Below are 16,763 nucleotides of genomic sequence, written 5' to 3'. Positions count from 1 at the left end.
GATTTTTCTTGATTTATCAGTTTTAGACATCTGTTGATGGAATTATAGGAAAATCTATACTCCCACCCCTCACGTGCTTCCTTCCCATCCTCCCAGTGTAATTGTATTACAATTTTTGTTAATGTAATAAACTATAGTTTCTGTTAATAGCATTGTGGTCAAGAGCATGGCTCTGGGCTGAGCTCGGTAGCTCACATCTGTAATCCCAGCACTTTGGGAGGCTGAGACAGGTGGATCACCTGAGATCAGGAGTTCGAGACCAGCCTGACCAACATGGCAAAACCCCATCTCTACTAAAAATACAAAATTAGTGGGGTGTGGTGGTGCATGCCTATAATCCCAGCTACTTGGGAGGCTGAGGCAGGAGAATCGCTTGAACCCGGGAGGTGGAGGTTGCAGTAAGCTGAGATCATGCCATTGCACTCCAGCCTGGGCAGTAAGAGTGAAATTCCGACTCAAACAAACAAACACAAAAGAGCATGGCTGTGGGAATCTTACTAAGGTGGGCTCTTATCAGGCTTTGATATCTGCTTTGCCCAAGCTCACTTAGGCAAATTACTTAATTTTTTCGTTTTCAGTTTTCTCACTTGTAAAACTGGGATAATAATTGCACCCTTCTCATAAGGTAGTTGTGAGGATTAAATTAGATAATACATATAAAATATGAAGCACAGTGCCTGGCATGTGGTAAGTACTCAGATGTTAGCTATTATTTTCTATTTCTACTGGCTTGGACTAGACTATTTTAACCTCCTTTAAGCAACCAGCCAAGGGATGGAGGACGAGTCTGGGAACTCTCTGGTTTGGGCAAGGTTTGCTCCTCCTCATTATGCTGACTTTTGTTTTTTCCTATCTGTTTCTTTCTCATTTTCTTGATGATCCAGGTTCCTCAACCAGTGGAGGGTCCCAGGGGTGAGAGGAGGGCCTACAGATAGAGCCAGGGTGAAAACCTGAGTAACCTTTGCTAGTCCTGACTCAGCCAGTACTGATCTTACACTGGCAGTGGGTCAGGGTTCATATTTTGGCATCTCTCTCTGGGCATCTTTCCTCTTCTTTTTTAGACCTCACGACCAAGGCAGCTGGTGTCCCCAGCTGCTCTGGTTTCTTTAAGTAATATATAAGTTTTATCTTTCCTTAGAATATTTGCATTTTTTTATCCTCTCTCTCTCTTTTTCTTTTTCTTTTTTTGGATTTATCTTGTCCAGAGAGGTTCTCTCAACACCTGGGTGGACTCAGAATTTTTTTTTATCAGCTGCAATCTGAAGACTTGTCTTTACCACGGAATAGGTGACATTCCTTTAGGACCTCAGAAGCTCAAGTAGTTTAATACCAAGTCTTTCCAGAGCCTCACTCTCTTATTTTTTAAACTAGAACTGTGATTTATTGAAGCCTTACCATGAGCTTCATATAATTTTTTATGAACAGCTTTATTGAGATATAATTCATATACCCCATTTAAAGTATATAATTCATTGGTTTTTAGTATATTCACAGAGTTGTGCAATCATCAATAAATCAATTTTAGAACATTTTCCTTACCTTATAAAGAAATCCTGATCCATTAGCAGTCGCTCCCCATTTCCCCCCAACCTCCCTCAGCCCTAGGCAGCCACCAGTCTACTTTTTTTCTCTGTGGATTTACCTGTTCTTGATATTTCATATAAATGTAATCATCGGTAGATGATCCTTTGTGACTGGCTTCTTTTATTAGAATGATGTTTTCAAGGTTCATCCACGTTGTAATGTGAATCAGTACTTCATTCCTTTTTATGGCTGAATAATATTCCATTATTTAGTTGTATTACAACAGTGTTCGTCGTGGATAAATGTTGGTGGACATTTGGGTTCTTTCTGCTTTTTGGCTATTCTGTATAATGCTGCTACGAACTTTGGTGTACAAGTTTTTGTGTGGAAATATATTTTCATTTCTCTTGGAGAGGAATACCTAGGAGTGGAATTGCTGGGTCAGAATATTTGTATTTTAAAAGAGGATTCATCTGGAGCCATTGCTGCTTACTCCAGAGGAGTGAATGTATTCTAAAACATGGAAGTGCTGGTTCTGCGACATCTGAGTGTAGGGGAAACTGCTGGGCAGAGGAGCCTTTCAAGTTTGGTGGCTGCCTGTTCCTTCGACTCATGAAACTTGCCCTACACTCAGCCCATAAATTTCTCCTCACACCATCCCATCTCTCCCATTTATTGCCAGGTTCTTACTTTCAGGAGCATTGCAGCTGATGTCAACAAGCCTGCCAGGAATTTGGGGAATGTGGGGCTTTCCCAGAGAAGGAAGGATCTCCTCTGAGCGAGGAGAGTTACCTCATCATCAGGCATTTGGCGCTAACATTTGCCCATAGTTCTCCAGGGTGGAGGGGGGTGTGCACCCAGATGGTTTCGATTCCAGACACGTGTGCTCAGAGAGGTGGGATGAGCTTCCTTGCCTGCTAGTAATTATGGCGCATGCCTCTTTGGGTCGAGGTGCAGAGTCTTGTGAAATACCTTTGTTTTCCAGGGGTTGGGAAGGTTCAGTTGCGGAAATAGGTATGTGCCAGGAAGGCTTGTGGCCCAGATTTAAGCCTGGCCAGCAAAGGCAGGAAGCAGAGGAGAAAATATAGGGAAGGAAGGGGATGAGGAAAGAAGGAAGAAAAGGGACATAGTTTTCTTGGGTCTGGGGGCACAGAAGCAAAAATCACTAAGCAGGTAGTCAGAGCCTAGAGAGGGCAGAGCCACTCCCTTTGATGCAGAGGGGGCACTGAGGAACTTGCCCTTTCATTCCAGGTTTGCTGGTCGCTAGGTAGGTGTCCTAGAGAGAGACTGGCTCAGCAAGTGGGTGTCTCCTTCAGAGCTGGTTCAGGAGCTCACTTCCCTCTGCGGACACACAGTCACTGCTCGGCCCCATTGTTTTCCTTTGTTAAGGCTCCAAGTAATGAGAAGTGCTGCCTCATGTAGGGTGCCACCTCAAATCCTTTTTCTCATTTCACCTCACAGTAACCCTGGTCAGCCCTCTACATAGTGCCTGTCCAGCCCATGCCTCTGGGTAGGCAGCCACATAAAAAGCAAACACCTGTTTTGTTGGCTAATATGGGGAGGAAGAAAGGGAGTGAATCTTTGTGTCCTATTCCACAAAGGGCCAACTCTGGCTTAGGCAGCACTACAGAAGGCAGGACCATGTACCTGAGACTGATGAGCTGACTCGGGTACAAGCCTCACTCAAGGAGAGGGTAGGCACCCACCTATCCCATCCGGCTCTCTTCTTTGACTTTGTGGGGCATCCTTCATCCTGATCACTTGGATGCCATTGTTACAAGGGGCTGGCTATTCATATTTTTCTTGGGTTTTTTTTTTTTGAGACGGAGTCTCGCTCTGTCACCAGGCTGGAGTGCGTGGCCCGATCTCAGCTCACTGCAACTTCCACCTCCCAGGTTCAAGCGATTCTCCTGCCTCAGCCTCCGGAGTAGCTGGAGCTACAGGCATGTGCCACCACGTCCAGCTAATTTTTGTATTTTTAGTAGAGATGGGATTTCATCCTGTTGGCCAGGATGGTCTCAATCTCTTAACCTCGTGATCCGCCTGCCTCCCTAAGTGCTGGGTTTACAGGCGTGAGCCACCGCGCCTGGCCTCCCATTTTTCAACGTGGGGAAACCGAGGTGACTGCTCCTCCAGCAACTTGAGAGGCCATGTACACTTGGGGTAGGAAAGTGGATGGGATTGAGGGACAAAGTGAGGAAAGAATGGGATACAGGGTGAAGATGAATTAAGGTTACTGGTTTCCAGCTCGGGGACAATCTCTACTTCCTTTGCTTCCTCTTAGAAAGAACACTTGACTCCTACCCAGTCCTAGTGACCCCTGTAAAACCTGGGGAGTGAGAGCTGGGGCAATGCAGGCTTTTCCCTATTCACCTGAGCCTGTGGTGTGAGAACTCTGTGCCTCTCTCCTTATCTCTCTGGGGCCTCCCTGTTTATCTCCTTATCTCTGCTATGGCATCTTGATCTCTAACCCCTCAGCTATGTGTTTACCCCCTCCCTGCTTTGAGGAGTGAGTCACAGCCGGAGATTTGTTTGAACAGAGTGGTGAGGCTGCCTATAATTTGGAGGTAGCTGGGCTTCTCCCAGAAATGTTTATGAGGTTAGAGGCTGCTTACCTTATGATTAGCACTGCTCCTTTTTCCCTAGAGAAGAAGGCCTCACTTCTCATCTTGCCTTTCAGAGTCCCCAGTGGAGACCCCCCTGCCAGATATTTTTGGGGTGTTCCTAAAGCTCCCTGGAGCCTGCTCACAATCCTGAGGAAATGCGAGCCTGCTCCAGAAAACAACGAAGTGCACCAAGCAGAGAGGAGCCCCAGGATTTGCTCCTTGACTCTGGGTTGAGGGTGCAGGCCGAGGTCTGTGGCCTTGTTGACTAAGATGCATTCTCCGGTTCTGGAGGATGAGGTGCCAGAGAGAGAGAGCACTGGGTTTTTCATCAGCTCCATTAGACAATTTACTTCATCCACCCTCTTCCTTTGCAGACTTTACAGAGCTACTTGGGAAAGTAATGCTACTTCATCCTTGTGAAGAGATTTGTGGTTTGCAAATCACTTTTACATCATTCTCTCACATCTACCTAACCTTTCTAAAATGTCAGTGGTGGTATTATCACCCTCATTTTACAGACAGAAAACTGAGACCCAGAGAGATTGAGTCATTTGCTCAAGGATTAATGGTCATCATCCTGCCTCTGACTTCAAGTTTAGTACTTTGTTTTGAGACAGAGTCTTGCTGTGTCACCTGGGTTGGAGTGCAGTGGCACGGTCTTGGCTCTCTGCTGCCTTGACCCTACAGGCTCACTTGATCCTCTCACCTCAGCTTCCCTAGTAGCTTGGAGTACAGGTGTGCACCACCACGCCAGGCTAATTTTTGTACTTTTTGTAGAGACAGGGTCTCCTTATGTTGCCCAGGCTGGTCTCAAACTCCTGGACTCAGGCAATCTGCCTGCATGGGCCTCCCAAAGTGCTGGGATTACAGGCTTGAGCCAACATGCCTAGCCAAGTTTAGTACTTTTTCTTTCCTTCTCTTTATATGTTTTATTACATAAGTGTCACAGGGCTCACTGCACCTCTCTCCTTATCTCCCTGGGGCCTGCGCCTCCCAGGTTCAAGCGATTCTCTGGCCTTAGCCTCCCAGGCAACTGGGATTACAGGCTCCCACCACCACACCTGACCAGTGTTTTGTATTTTTAGTAGAGACGGGGTTTCACCATGTTGGCCAGGCTGGCCTTGAACTCCTCATCTCAGGTGATCCACCTGCCTTGGCCTCCCAAAGTGCTGGGGGATTATAGGCGTGAGCCACTGCCTGGCCCAAATAGCTTTTTTTTTTTTTTTTTTTTTTTTTTTTTTTGAGATGGAGTCTCACTCTGTCGCCCAGGCTGGAGTGCAATGGTGTGATCTTTGCTCACTGCTTCCGCCCCTTGGGTTCAAGCGATTCTCCCACCTCGGCTTCCTGAGTAGCTGGGGTTACAAGCATGCACCACCAGGCCCAGCTAATTTTTATATTTTCAGTGGAGACAGGCTTTCACCATGTTGACCAGGTTGGTCTCAAACTCCAGACCTCAAGTGATCTGCCCGCCTTGACCTTCCAAAGTGCTGGGATTACAGGCGTGAGCCACCGCACCTGGCCCCAGCTTGCTTTTTTATTTGACATTTATTTTGAGATTTATTCATGTCAATGCATGTTGCATAGTTCATTTGTTTTCACAGCTGAATAGTGGTTCATTGTACTAATATGTCAGGGTTTATTCATTCATTCTCTAATTAGCCAGGCATGGTGGTGCACGCCTGTAGTCCAGCTGCTTAGGAAGCTGAGGTGAGAGGATCAATTGAGCCTGGGAGGTCAAGGCTACAGTGAGGCATGATCATGTCACTGCACTCCAGCCTGGGTGACACAGTGAGACCCTGTCTCAAAAATAATGAGGATATATAGTTTAAAAATTCGTTTTCTTGTCCGTGGGCCATCTGGGTGGTTTCTGGTATTTTGTCATTGCATGCAATGCTGCTGTGAACATACTTCTACATGTCTTATCTTTATATTTCTATAAATGTAATGAAATCCCCCCAAAATAGCTCATTAGCATTTTAATTTGCATTTTCCTTATACTGGTGAGGTTGAGCATCTTTACCATTCCATTAGCCACTTGTATTTTTTTTTAGAGTTGCCTTCTTAGTTTTGCTCAATTTTTCCTTGACCTTCCTCTGCTACTTTTCTGTTTCTGCTTTTTTCAGTTTTCCATACTGCTTCTCTAAACTGAAGAGCTGGAGTTTCTCAAAGGGAATTGGGAAAATCCCTGAACATATCACCTGGAACTCATGCAACACATATTTTTTTGAGAACCTATTCTAGACCAGGCATTGTGCTAAATAAGCTATCCACGTCTTCAAGGAGCTTGATTTTATTAGGGGAGATGAATAAATAGTTACAAAAGAATGGGCTCCTTGTTAAAGTGCGGGATATGTAGGTTGCAGTAGGTGCTCTGACTGAGAGAGAAGTGCTGGGATAGGACCCTCAAAGAGGAGATGCCTTGAAGGCTGAGCAGGAATTCTCCAAGGAGGCAAGGGAGGAGAGGATACCCTGGTCCGAGAAAGCAACATGTGCACCTCTGGGGAGGTGGGAGCACGTATTGCACTGGAAGACCCGTTAGCAGAAACAGACTTGGATTTGGATGCCTTCTACGATTGGATCAGGAAAAAGTTGGGGACAGTTAGAGTGCAGGGTACATTGGGGTACTGGAGGGAGTCAAAACATTTTATGTGGTATAGACTGTGATAGTCCTGATCGTAAGGGGACTCTAATACCATAATAAGGAGTTTTTGATTTTTTGTTTTTAAAAACATTTAATAATAACATATATACAGAAACATACATACATCACAAATGTACAGTCAAGTAATTTTCACAAACTAGACACATTCCTGTAAGCAGCACCCAGATCAAGAAACAAATCATTACGGGCACTACAGAAGCCCCCTCCTGTCCCCTTCTAATTACCACCTACCTTCACCCTCAAGGGTAACCACTGTCCTGACTTCCAAAGTGCATATTATATTAGTTTTGCTTATTTTTGTGCTTTTTATATAAGTAGAATCATATAGTGTACTTTTGCGTCTGGATTCTTTTGCTTAACGTCTTTGTGAGATTTACTGATGTTGCATGTACAGTGTGCTTCATTCTTTTTCATTGTCGTACAAAGTTCCGTTGTATGAATATATTGCAACTTATTCTACTCTTGGTGAACATGTGGGTAATTTCTAGTTTGAGGCTATTATGAAAAATGCTACTGTGAACTTTCTAGTATACATGCTTTTATGGGAAACATATGTATGTGCCAGGGCAAAGGGAAAGCTTCCTCTTCACCCTTGGAAGTTTTGCTGAAAATCACTGACAAAAGATAGATTAATAGGAAAAAAGGGCCAGGCGCAGTGGCTCACACCTGTAATCCCAGCACTTTGGGAAGCTGAGGCGGGTGGATTACCTGAGGTCAGGAGTTCGAGAGCAGCCTGGCCAACATGGTGAAACCCCGTCTCTACTAAAAATATAAAAATTAGCTGGGCGTGGTGGCACACACCTGTAATCCCAGCTGCTCGGGAGGCTGAGGCAGGAGAATTGTTTGAGCCTGGGAGGTGGAGGTTGCAGTGAGCCGAGATTGTGCTACTGCACTCCAGCCTGGCTGACAGAGCGAGAGAGACTCTGTCCCCCCCCCAAAAAAGGAAAAAAGGCATACACATTTATTTGATCATATTTTTAGGTGACATGGGAACCTTCAGAATGAAGACCCAAATATACAGAGGAAACCATCCATCCTTTTTTAATTTTCAATTTTTATTATTTTTAAAAGCTAGCCTTACTGAATCAGAAGCAGGCCATTCTTACATTTCAAAAAGTATAGACAGCTGTGTAGAAATATGATCGGACAAAAAGGGTATGATCTAATGCTAAGAGACTCAGTGGGAAACCCAGCAAGGCCTGTCTGTCTAGATTCTTCTTGACCTCTCTAAGCATTCCTTCTGGGTATGAGGCAGGACCCTCTCTGGAATGGGGGTCTTGTGACTTAAAATCAAGCAAGGTGGGTCAGATAATTTTTTTTTTTTTTTAATGGAATCTTACTTTTGTCACCCAGGCTGGAGTGCAATGGCACGATCTTGGCTCACTGCAAACTCCACCTCCCAGGTTCAAGCGATTCTCCTGCCTCAGCCTCCCGAGTAGCTGGGACTACAGGCACCTGCTACCATGCCTGGCTAATTTTTTCATTTTTAGTAGAGACGAGGTTTCACCATGTTGGCCAGCCTGGTCTCGATCTCCTGACCTCGTGATCCGCCCATGCCTCCCAAAGTGCTGGGATTACAGGCGTGAGCCACCATGCCCAGCCAGATAATTTATTTATAGCTAGTTTTTAACAGAAAGAGAGGTGGAAAGTCAGAGTAATAATTTTAGGTTTTATGGTTGGCTTTGGGGAAAAGGGCTTCTGGTTTCTATGACCCGCCTTGAGAAGAGGGATTCTAGTTTCTATGGCTAGCCTCGGGACGGCGAGGGGAGGAATGAAAGGCCAGAAAAGAGGTCAGGAGAAAGTGAGAGAAAACTTTTTTTTCTTCCAAGGCCTTCATTTTGGGGTATCATATCTGAGATCCTACATTTGCGTTTCTGTTGGGTAGAGTAACTAGTGGTGGAATTGCTGTGCCTTAGAGTACTTTTGTGTTCATCTTTGGTTGATGCTTCTGAATTTTCCAGTGATTGTGATACTGTGCAGTCCCAGCATCAGCGTCTCAGTGTCGGTTGTTCCACATCTGCTGAACACTTGTTTTTTTTTTTTTTTTTTTTTTTTTATCCATTTCATGTTAGTCATTCTGATAGGTACTTTGTGGCATTGTTTTGTGGTTTTAGTTTCCAGTTCTTTGATAATGCCTGATTAAGTTGAACCCCTTGTCATATGTTTGTTGACTATTTGGGTATCCTCATGATGATGTATCTGTTGGCGTCTTGTGCCTGTTTTTCTATTGGTTTGCATGTCTGGCTGGCTGTCTCTCTTTTTTTCTTTAAGTAAACATTTTATTTTGAAACACTTTTAAATTTACAGAAAAGTTGCAAAGATAGTACAGAGAACTCTTGTATACCCTTCATCTAGTTTTCCCACAACGTGAACATCTTAGGTCACCATGGCACGTTTGTCATATGAAGAAATTAATGTTGGTACAATGCCGTTCACAAAGTTGCAGACTATTTGGGTTTCGCTACTTTTCCCACTAGTATCTTTTTTCTGTTCCAGGGTTCAGTCCAGGATCCCATGTTAGTCATTTTGTTTAGTAGGAATTCTTTATATATTCTGGACATCTTTTGTCAGTTATACATAGAGTGAATTTCTTCTGCTCTGTGGGTTGCCATGCACTCTTTTTATTATTATTATTATTATTATTATTATTATTATTATTATTGAGACAGAGTCTTGCTCTGTTGTCCAGGTTGAAGTGCAGTCGTACGATCTTGGCTCACTGCAACCTCCGCCTCCCGGGTTCAAGCGATTCTCCTGTCCCAGCCTCCTGAGTAGCTGGGACTACAGACACGTGCCACCATGCCCAGCTAATTTTTGTATTTTTAGTAGAGACAGGGTTTCACCATGTTGGCCAGGCTGGTCTCGAACTCCTGACCTCGTGATCCACCCACCTTGGCCTCCCAAAGTGTTGGGACTGTGAACCACTGTGCGTGCCCCCCCCCGCCTTTTTTTTTTTTGAGACGGAGTCTCACTCTGTTGTCCAGACTAGAGTGCAGTAACATGATCTTGGCTCACTGCAACCTCTGCCTCCAGAGTTCAAGCGATCCTCCTACCTCAGCCTCCTGAGTATCTGGGACTACAGGCGTGTGCCACCACTCCAGGGTAATTTTTGTATTTTTGGTAAAGATAGGATTTCAGCATGTTGGCCAGACTGGTCTCAAACTCCTGACCTCAGGTGATCCACCCACCTCGGCCTCCCAAAGTGCTGGGATTACAGGTGTGAACCACCACACCAGCCCTCTCAGCAGTGTATTTTGATGAATAAAAGTTCTAAATATTAAGGCCGGGCATGGTGGCTCACACCTGTAATCCCAGCACTTTGGGAGGCCAAGGCGGGTGGATCACATGAGGTCAGGAGTTCCAGACCAGTCTGGCCAACATGGCGAAACTGCGTCTCGTCTCTATCAAAAATACAAAAACTTAGCCAGATATGGTGGTGCATGCCTGTAATCCCAGCTACTCAGGAGGCTGAGGTAGGAGGATCACTTGAACTGGGGAGTCAGAGGGTGTGGTGAGCCAAGATTGTGCCATTGCATTCCAGCCTGGGTAACAGAATGAGACTCCCTCTCAAAAAAAAAAAAAGTTATAAAGCATACACTAACATTTTAATAGTGGCTGTTTCTGGGTGGCAGGATTATAAATGCTTATTTTCTTCTTTATATTCTTTTTGTCCCTGAAAGTACTTGAAGGAATATGAATTCCTTTTTTTTTTTTCTTTTTTGAGACGGAGTCTCACTCTGTCGCCCAGGCTGAAGCATAGTGGCCGGATCTCAGCTCACTGCAAGCTCCGCCTCCCGGGTTCACGCCATTCTCCTGCCTCAGCCTCCTGAGTAGCTGGGACTACAGGCGCCCGCCACCTCGCCCGGCTAGTTTTTTGTATTTTTTTAGTAGAGACGGAGTTTCACCGGGTTAGCCAGGATGGTCTCGATCTCCTGACCTCATGATCCGCCCGTCTCGGCCTCCCAAAGTGCTGGGATTACAGGCTTGAGCCACCGCGCCCGGCCTTGTTTTTTTTTAAGAAAAATATAATTATAGGTCGGGCATGGTGGCTCACACCTGTAATCCCAGCACTTTGGGAGGCCGAGGCAGGCAGATCACGAGGTTGGGAGTTTGAGACCAGTGTGGCCAACATGGTGAAACCCTGTCTCTACTGAAAATACAAAAATTAGCCGGGCTTGGTGGCAGGTGCCTGTAATCCCAGCTACTCGGGAAGCTGAGGCAGGAGAATCATTTGAACCCGGGAGGCGGAGGTTGCAGTGAGCCGAGATGGTGCCATTGCACTCCAGCCTGGGTGACAGGGTGAGACTCCGTCTCAAAAAAAAAAAGATAATTGTAGATTCACATGCAGTTATAAGAAATAATAGAATTCCCATGTATCCTTTATTCCATTTTTTCCAGTGGTAACATCTTGCAAAACTGTGGTACTCTATCACAACCAGGATATTGGCACTGTTACAGTCAAGCTATGGAACATTTCCATCGCCATAAGGACCCCTCATGTTGCGCTTTGAGAGCCACACCCACTTCCCCCCTGCCCCTACTTTCTTCTTAACTCCTAGTAACCACCAATCTTTTTCCCATTTCTATAACTTTGTTATTTAAAAAATGTTACACAAGTGAAATTATACAGCATGTAAACTTTTGTGATTGGCTTTTTTCACTCAACAAATTCGCTGGAGAGTGTTGTTGCATGTATCAGTAGTTTGATCCTTTTTATTGCTGAGTGCTATTGCACAATAACGGATGTACCATAGTTTGTTTAACCATTTCTCTACTGAAGGCATCTGGGTCATTTCTAGTTTTTGGCTTCTAGTTTTTGGCTGTTACAAATAAAGCTGCTTTTTCCCTTTCCTTTTACCTTTCCCCTTCCCTTCCCTTTCCCTTTCCCTTTTCCCCTTCCTTTTCCCTTTCCCTCCCTCCCTTCCCTTCCCTTCCTTTCCCCTCTCCCTCCCCGTCTCCTCCCTTCCTACCGCCCCCCACCCTCCCGACTCCTCTCCTCATGGTCCTACTCTGTAGCCCAGGCTGGAGTGCTGTGGTGTGATCACAGCTTACTACAGCCTCAACCTTGCCAGCTCAAGTAATCCTCCCACCTCAGCCTCCTGAGTTTCTGGGACAACAGGCACACACCACCATGCCTAGATAAGAAAAAAAATCATGTTTTTTTGAAGAGAGGGGGCAACTTTCTTGCCCAGTCTAGTCTCAAGCTCCTGGCCTCAAGCAATCCTCCCACCTTGGCCTCCCAAAATGCTGAGATTACTGACTGGGCACAGTGATTCACGCCTGTAATCCCAGCACTTTGGGAGGCCAAGGAAGGTGGATTACTTGAGGTCAGGAGTTCGAGACCAGCCTGGCCAACATGGTGAAACCCCCTCTATACTAACGTATGGAAATTAGCCAGGCGTTGTGATGGGAGCTTGTAATCCCAGTTACTGGGGAGGCTGAGATAGGAGAATTGCTTGAACCCGGGAGGCAGAGGTTGCAGTGAGCCGAGATTGCGTCACTGCACTCCAGCCTGGGCGACAGAAAGAGAATTCGTCTCAAAAACAAAACAAAATGCTGAGATTACAGATGTGAGATATGATGCCTGGTTCTGTTTTTCATTTTTCTGTTTTCTTTTTCCTGCCTTCCTGTGGATTAATTGAGCACTTTTTAAGATTCCATTTTTATTCATTTGTAATGTTTTTGAGTGTTATATGTTTGTATAGACTTTTTAGTGGTTGCTCTAGGTATTATACATTATATATATATAGGTTATCACAGTCTACTGGTGTTGGCATTTTACTAATTTGATTGAAGAAGAGAAACCTTTCCTTCCTTTATATCCCTTTACCGTCTCCCATTTATGATACTAGATATTTAATAGTATAATATTATCGTATTTAAATATTTTCTCTGCATACATTTAGAACCACATCAGACATTGTTATACTTTTTGCTTTAATCATCAAATGTAACTTAGAAAACCTAAGAGGGGCTTTCCAGCCCCGGCCCCAGCCCCTACAGCCACCGAGATGTTGATGCCTAAGAAGAAATGGATTCCCATTTATGGACTCCTTTTTTTTTTTTTTTTTTTTTTTTTTTTTTTTTTTTTGAGACGGAGTCTTGCTCTGTAGCCCGGGCTGGGCTGCAGTGGCCGGATCTCAGCTCACTGCAAGCTCCGCCTCCCGGGTTTACGCCATTCTCCTGCCTCAGCCTCCGGAGTAGCTGGGACTACAGGCGCCTGCCACCTCGCCCGGCTAGTTTTTTGTATTTTTAGTAGAGACGGGGTTTCACCGTGTTAGCCAGGATGGTCTCGATCTCCTGACCTCGTGATCCGCCCGTCTCGGCCTCCCAAAGTGCTGGGATTACAGGCTTGAGCCACCGCGCCCGGCCTATGGACTCCTTTTTAAGGAGGGAGTCATGGTGGCCAAGAAGGATGTCCACATGCCTAAGCACCTGGAGCTGACAGACAAGGATGTGCCCAACCGTCATGTCCTGAAGGCCATGCAGTCTCCCAAGTCCCGAGGCTACGTGAAGGAACAGTTTACCTGGAGACATTTCTACTGGTACCTTACCGATGAGGGCGTCCAGTATCTCTGTGATTACCTTCATCTGCCCCAGAGATTGTGCCTGCCACCCTACGCCACAGCCACCAGAGACTGGAAGTCCTCAGCCTAAAGGTCTGGAGGGTGAGCAACCTGCAAAACTCACAAGAGGGGAAGCCGACGGAGATACCTACAGGCGGAGTGCTGTGCCCCCTGGTGCCGACAAGAAGGCTGAGGCTGGGGCTGGGTCAGCAACGGAATTCCAGTTTAAAGGTGGATTTGGTTGTGGACGTGGTCAGCCACCTCAGTAAAATTGGAGAGGATTATTTTGCATTGAATAAACTTATAGCCAAAAAAAAAAAAATTAAAAAAAAAAAAAAAAAAAAAAAGAAGGCCGGGCGCGGTGGCTCAAGCCTGTAATCCCAGCACTTTGGGAGGCCGAGACGGGTGGATCACAAGGTCAGGAGATCGAGACCATCCTGGCTAACACGGTGAAACCCCGTCTCTACTAAAAAATACAAAAACCTAGCCGGGCGAGGTGGCGGGCGCCTGTAGTCCCAGCTACTCGGGAGGCTGAGGCAGGAGAATGGCGTGAACCCGGGAGGCGGAGCTTGCAGTGAGCTGAGATCCGGCCACTGCACTCCAGCCTGGGCAACAGAGCGAGACTCTGTCTCAACAAAAAAAAAAAAAAAAAGAAAGAAAAAAAAGAAAAGGAAAAGAAAACCTAAGAGGGGAAGGAAATCTTGTTGTATTTACCCATCTTTTTTCTACTCATGTTTCTTTCTTCTCAATATTTCAAGTTTCCGTTTTTTTTAAAAATCATTTTCTTTCTGTTTAGAGAACTTTTTCAGCCATTCTTTTAGTGTAGGTCTGCTGGTGGGAAATTCTCCTAGTTTTCCTTCATCTGAGAATGTCTTGATTTCCCCTTCATTGCTGAAGGATATTTTTCTCTGTTATAGGATTCTGAATTGAAAGTTCTTTTCTTTCAGCATTTGAAAAATAGTATGCCACTTCCTTCTACCCTCTGACATTTCCGATGAGAAATCTGCCATTATTCACATTGTTTTCCCCTCAAAGGTTATTTTTCTCTGGTTTCAAGATTTTTTCTTTGTCTTTAGTTATCAGAAATTTAATTATGATCTGTCATGGCATGAATTTCATGTTTGCTCTGTTTGAAGTTTGCTTGGCTTCTTGAATCTACAGGTTTTTGTGTTTTGCCAAATTTTGAAAGGTTTTGGTCATTATTTCTTTGAGAACATTTTTAACTCACCCTCTTTCTTCTCTCTACCTGGAATTCTGATGGCTGGATGGAATCATCTCTCAGTGCCCCAACCCAGCCTAGTTGTCTATGCTCTTCCAATTGGAATTGCCTGGGTTTACGAAACAGACCAGACTGGACCTTTGTTAGCTAATAACCCCTTTGTTCTGACTGAAGGATGCCCTGCCTTTTCCCAGCCTGCCTCCAGGTATGGGGAGATAGTGTTCTTTTTTTTTTTTTTTCCGCTCTTTGAGATGGAGTCTCGCTCTGTTGCCCAGGCTGGAGTGCAGTGGTGTGATCTTGGCTCCCTGGAACCTCCACCTCCCAGGTTCAAGTGATTCTCCTGCATCAGCCTCCCTAGTAGCTGGGATTACAGGTGCCTGCCACCACACCTGGCTGAGTTTTATATTTTTAATAGAGATGAGGTTTCACCATGTTGGCCAGGCTAGTCTCAAACTCCTGACCTCAGGTGATCCACCCACCTTGGCCTCCCAAAGTGCTAGGTTTACTGGCGTGAGCCACCGCACCCGGCTGAAAGAGCGTTTTAATAAAAGTGCGGGTGTATCCTGGGAAGAAAGAATTGGCAGCCATTCTGGCTATTTTGAAATCATTTCCTCTTCTTTCTTTTGTAATATTTTCTTGACCTAGATGTCATAGAGCATTCTCTGTGCATTCAGAAAATACCTTTGCGAAGTGCTGTGGCATACAACAGCTCTCGAGGAGTTAACAGAAGGGGTAATTCTTCACAGAACACAAATAACTGAGAGGCAGATGCCATGGGAGGCCTCGTGACGCTGTGGAGCTCCAGGAGGGGAAGACGTGTTTCCCACAGGATGCAGGGTAGCATCTTGGAAGATGAGGCATTTGAACATGAACTTGAGGAACTTGCAGATGCCCTAGGTGAAAATGGGAAGAATGGATATTTAAGGCACAGGAAATGATGGGAACAAAGACCCTGAAGTTGGAAACCATCGAATGTATTGGATAGGGCACTGAGAGATGGTAGCAAGAGGCGTGAGTTTACCCAGACTGTGGAGGGCCTTGCATGCCACTCTAAGGATGTGGCTTTTATCTCATAGGAATTAAGTGTTTTCATAAAACCAGCTACTTTGTTAGGGTTGGGAAGGTTTAAGGGCCATTGTGACAGTGTCTTCTGTCTTTCCTACATTTGGATTCACTCCAAGAAGTGGGAGGATGCTGATGTTTCAGTGCTACCCTCCTGTTTGGCAGAGAGTAACCTCCATACATTTTCTCATTTTCTTTCTTTCTTTCTTTTTTTTTTTTTTTTGAGACGGCATCTCGCTCTGTTGTCCAGGCTGGAGTGCAGTAGTGCGATCTCAGTTCACTGCAGCCTCCACCTCCCTGGTTCAAGCGATTCTCCTGCCTCAGCCTCCTGAGCAGCTGGGATTACAGGCGCCCACCACCATGCCTGGCTAATTTTTTTGTATTTTTAGTAGAGATGGGGTTTCACCATGTTGGCCAGGCTGGTCTCGAACTCCTGACCTCAGGTGATCCTTCCACCTCGGCCTCCCAAAATGCTGGGATTACAGGCATGAGCCACCACACCTGGCAACATTTTCAAGTAATAGTCAACAAAAAAACCCTCAGCTGGGGGCCGGGCACAGTAGTGGCTCATGCCTGTAATCCCAGCACTTTGGGAGGCCGAGGCAGGAGGATCACAAAGTCAGGAGGTCAAGACCAGCCTGGCCAATGTGGTGAAACCCCGTGTCTACTAAAAATACAAAAATTAGCCAGGTGTGGTATTGTGTGCCTGTAATCCCAGCTACTTGGAAGGCTGAGGCAGGAGAATTGCTTGAGCCCAGGAGGCAGAGGCTGCAGTGAGCTGAGATCGTGTCACTGCACTCCAGCCTGGGAGACTAGAGCAAGACTCCATCTCAAACAAACAAACAAACAACCCTCCGTTGGATGGTAATATACCCATTTTACAGATAAAAACACCAAGAGTTAAGTATCTCACCAAAGACTGATTTCTTCTCCGCCAAGTTGGAAGGTTATCTTCTCCAGACATTTGGAAGGTTAAGAGGGTTCCTTAAAACCTGTCTGTTACTGGTAAGATGTTTTGATGACCAAATGACCTCAAGATCACTTTCATTCTTGGGTAGCCCAGCACCTATTTCTCTTCATTGTCTGGGAGAGGCATATACTCCATCCTCATGCTGTCACAGAAT

The 16,763-nt window shown here is 45.5% G+C and overlaps 1 protein-coding gene across 5 annotated transcripts in view; it reads left to right on the top strand.

The window, feature by feature from the left end:
* The window catches only part of TUFT1 (tuftelin 1), a 44,787-nt gene that overhangs the window by 4,522 nt on the left and 23,502 nt on the right, over window positions 1–16,763 (top strand). The window contains exon 1 of one of the 5 annotated variants that reach the window (XM_073008384.1): window positions 15,399–15,414. The exons of the other annotated variants lie outside the window; for them this stretch is intronic. The gene's annotated coding sequence lies outside the window, so the exon portion shown is untranslated. Of the gene's footprint in view, window positions 1–15,398; window positions 15,415–16,763 lie in introns of those variants that run through there. 5 annotated transcript variants of the gene reach the window in all.

This window comes from Chlorocebus sabaeus, chromosome 20 (assembly GCF_047675955.1).
Source record: "Chlorocebus sabaeus isolate Y175 chromosome 20, mChlSab1.0.hap1, whole genome shotgun sequence".
Taxonomy (NCBI): Eukaryota; Metazoa; Chordata; class Mammalia; order Primates; family Cercopithecidae; genus Chlorocebus; species Chlorocebus sabaeus.
The sequence above is the reverse complement of the archived record's forward strand: the minus strand, read 5'-3'. Positions and strand labels throughout refer to the sequence as shown.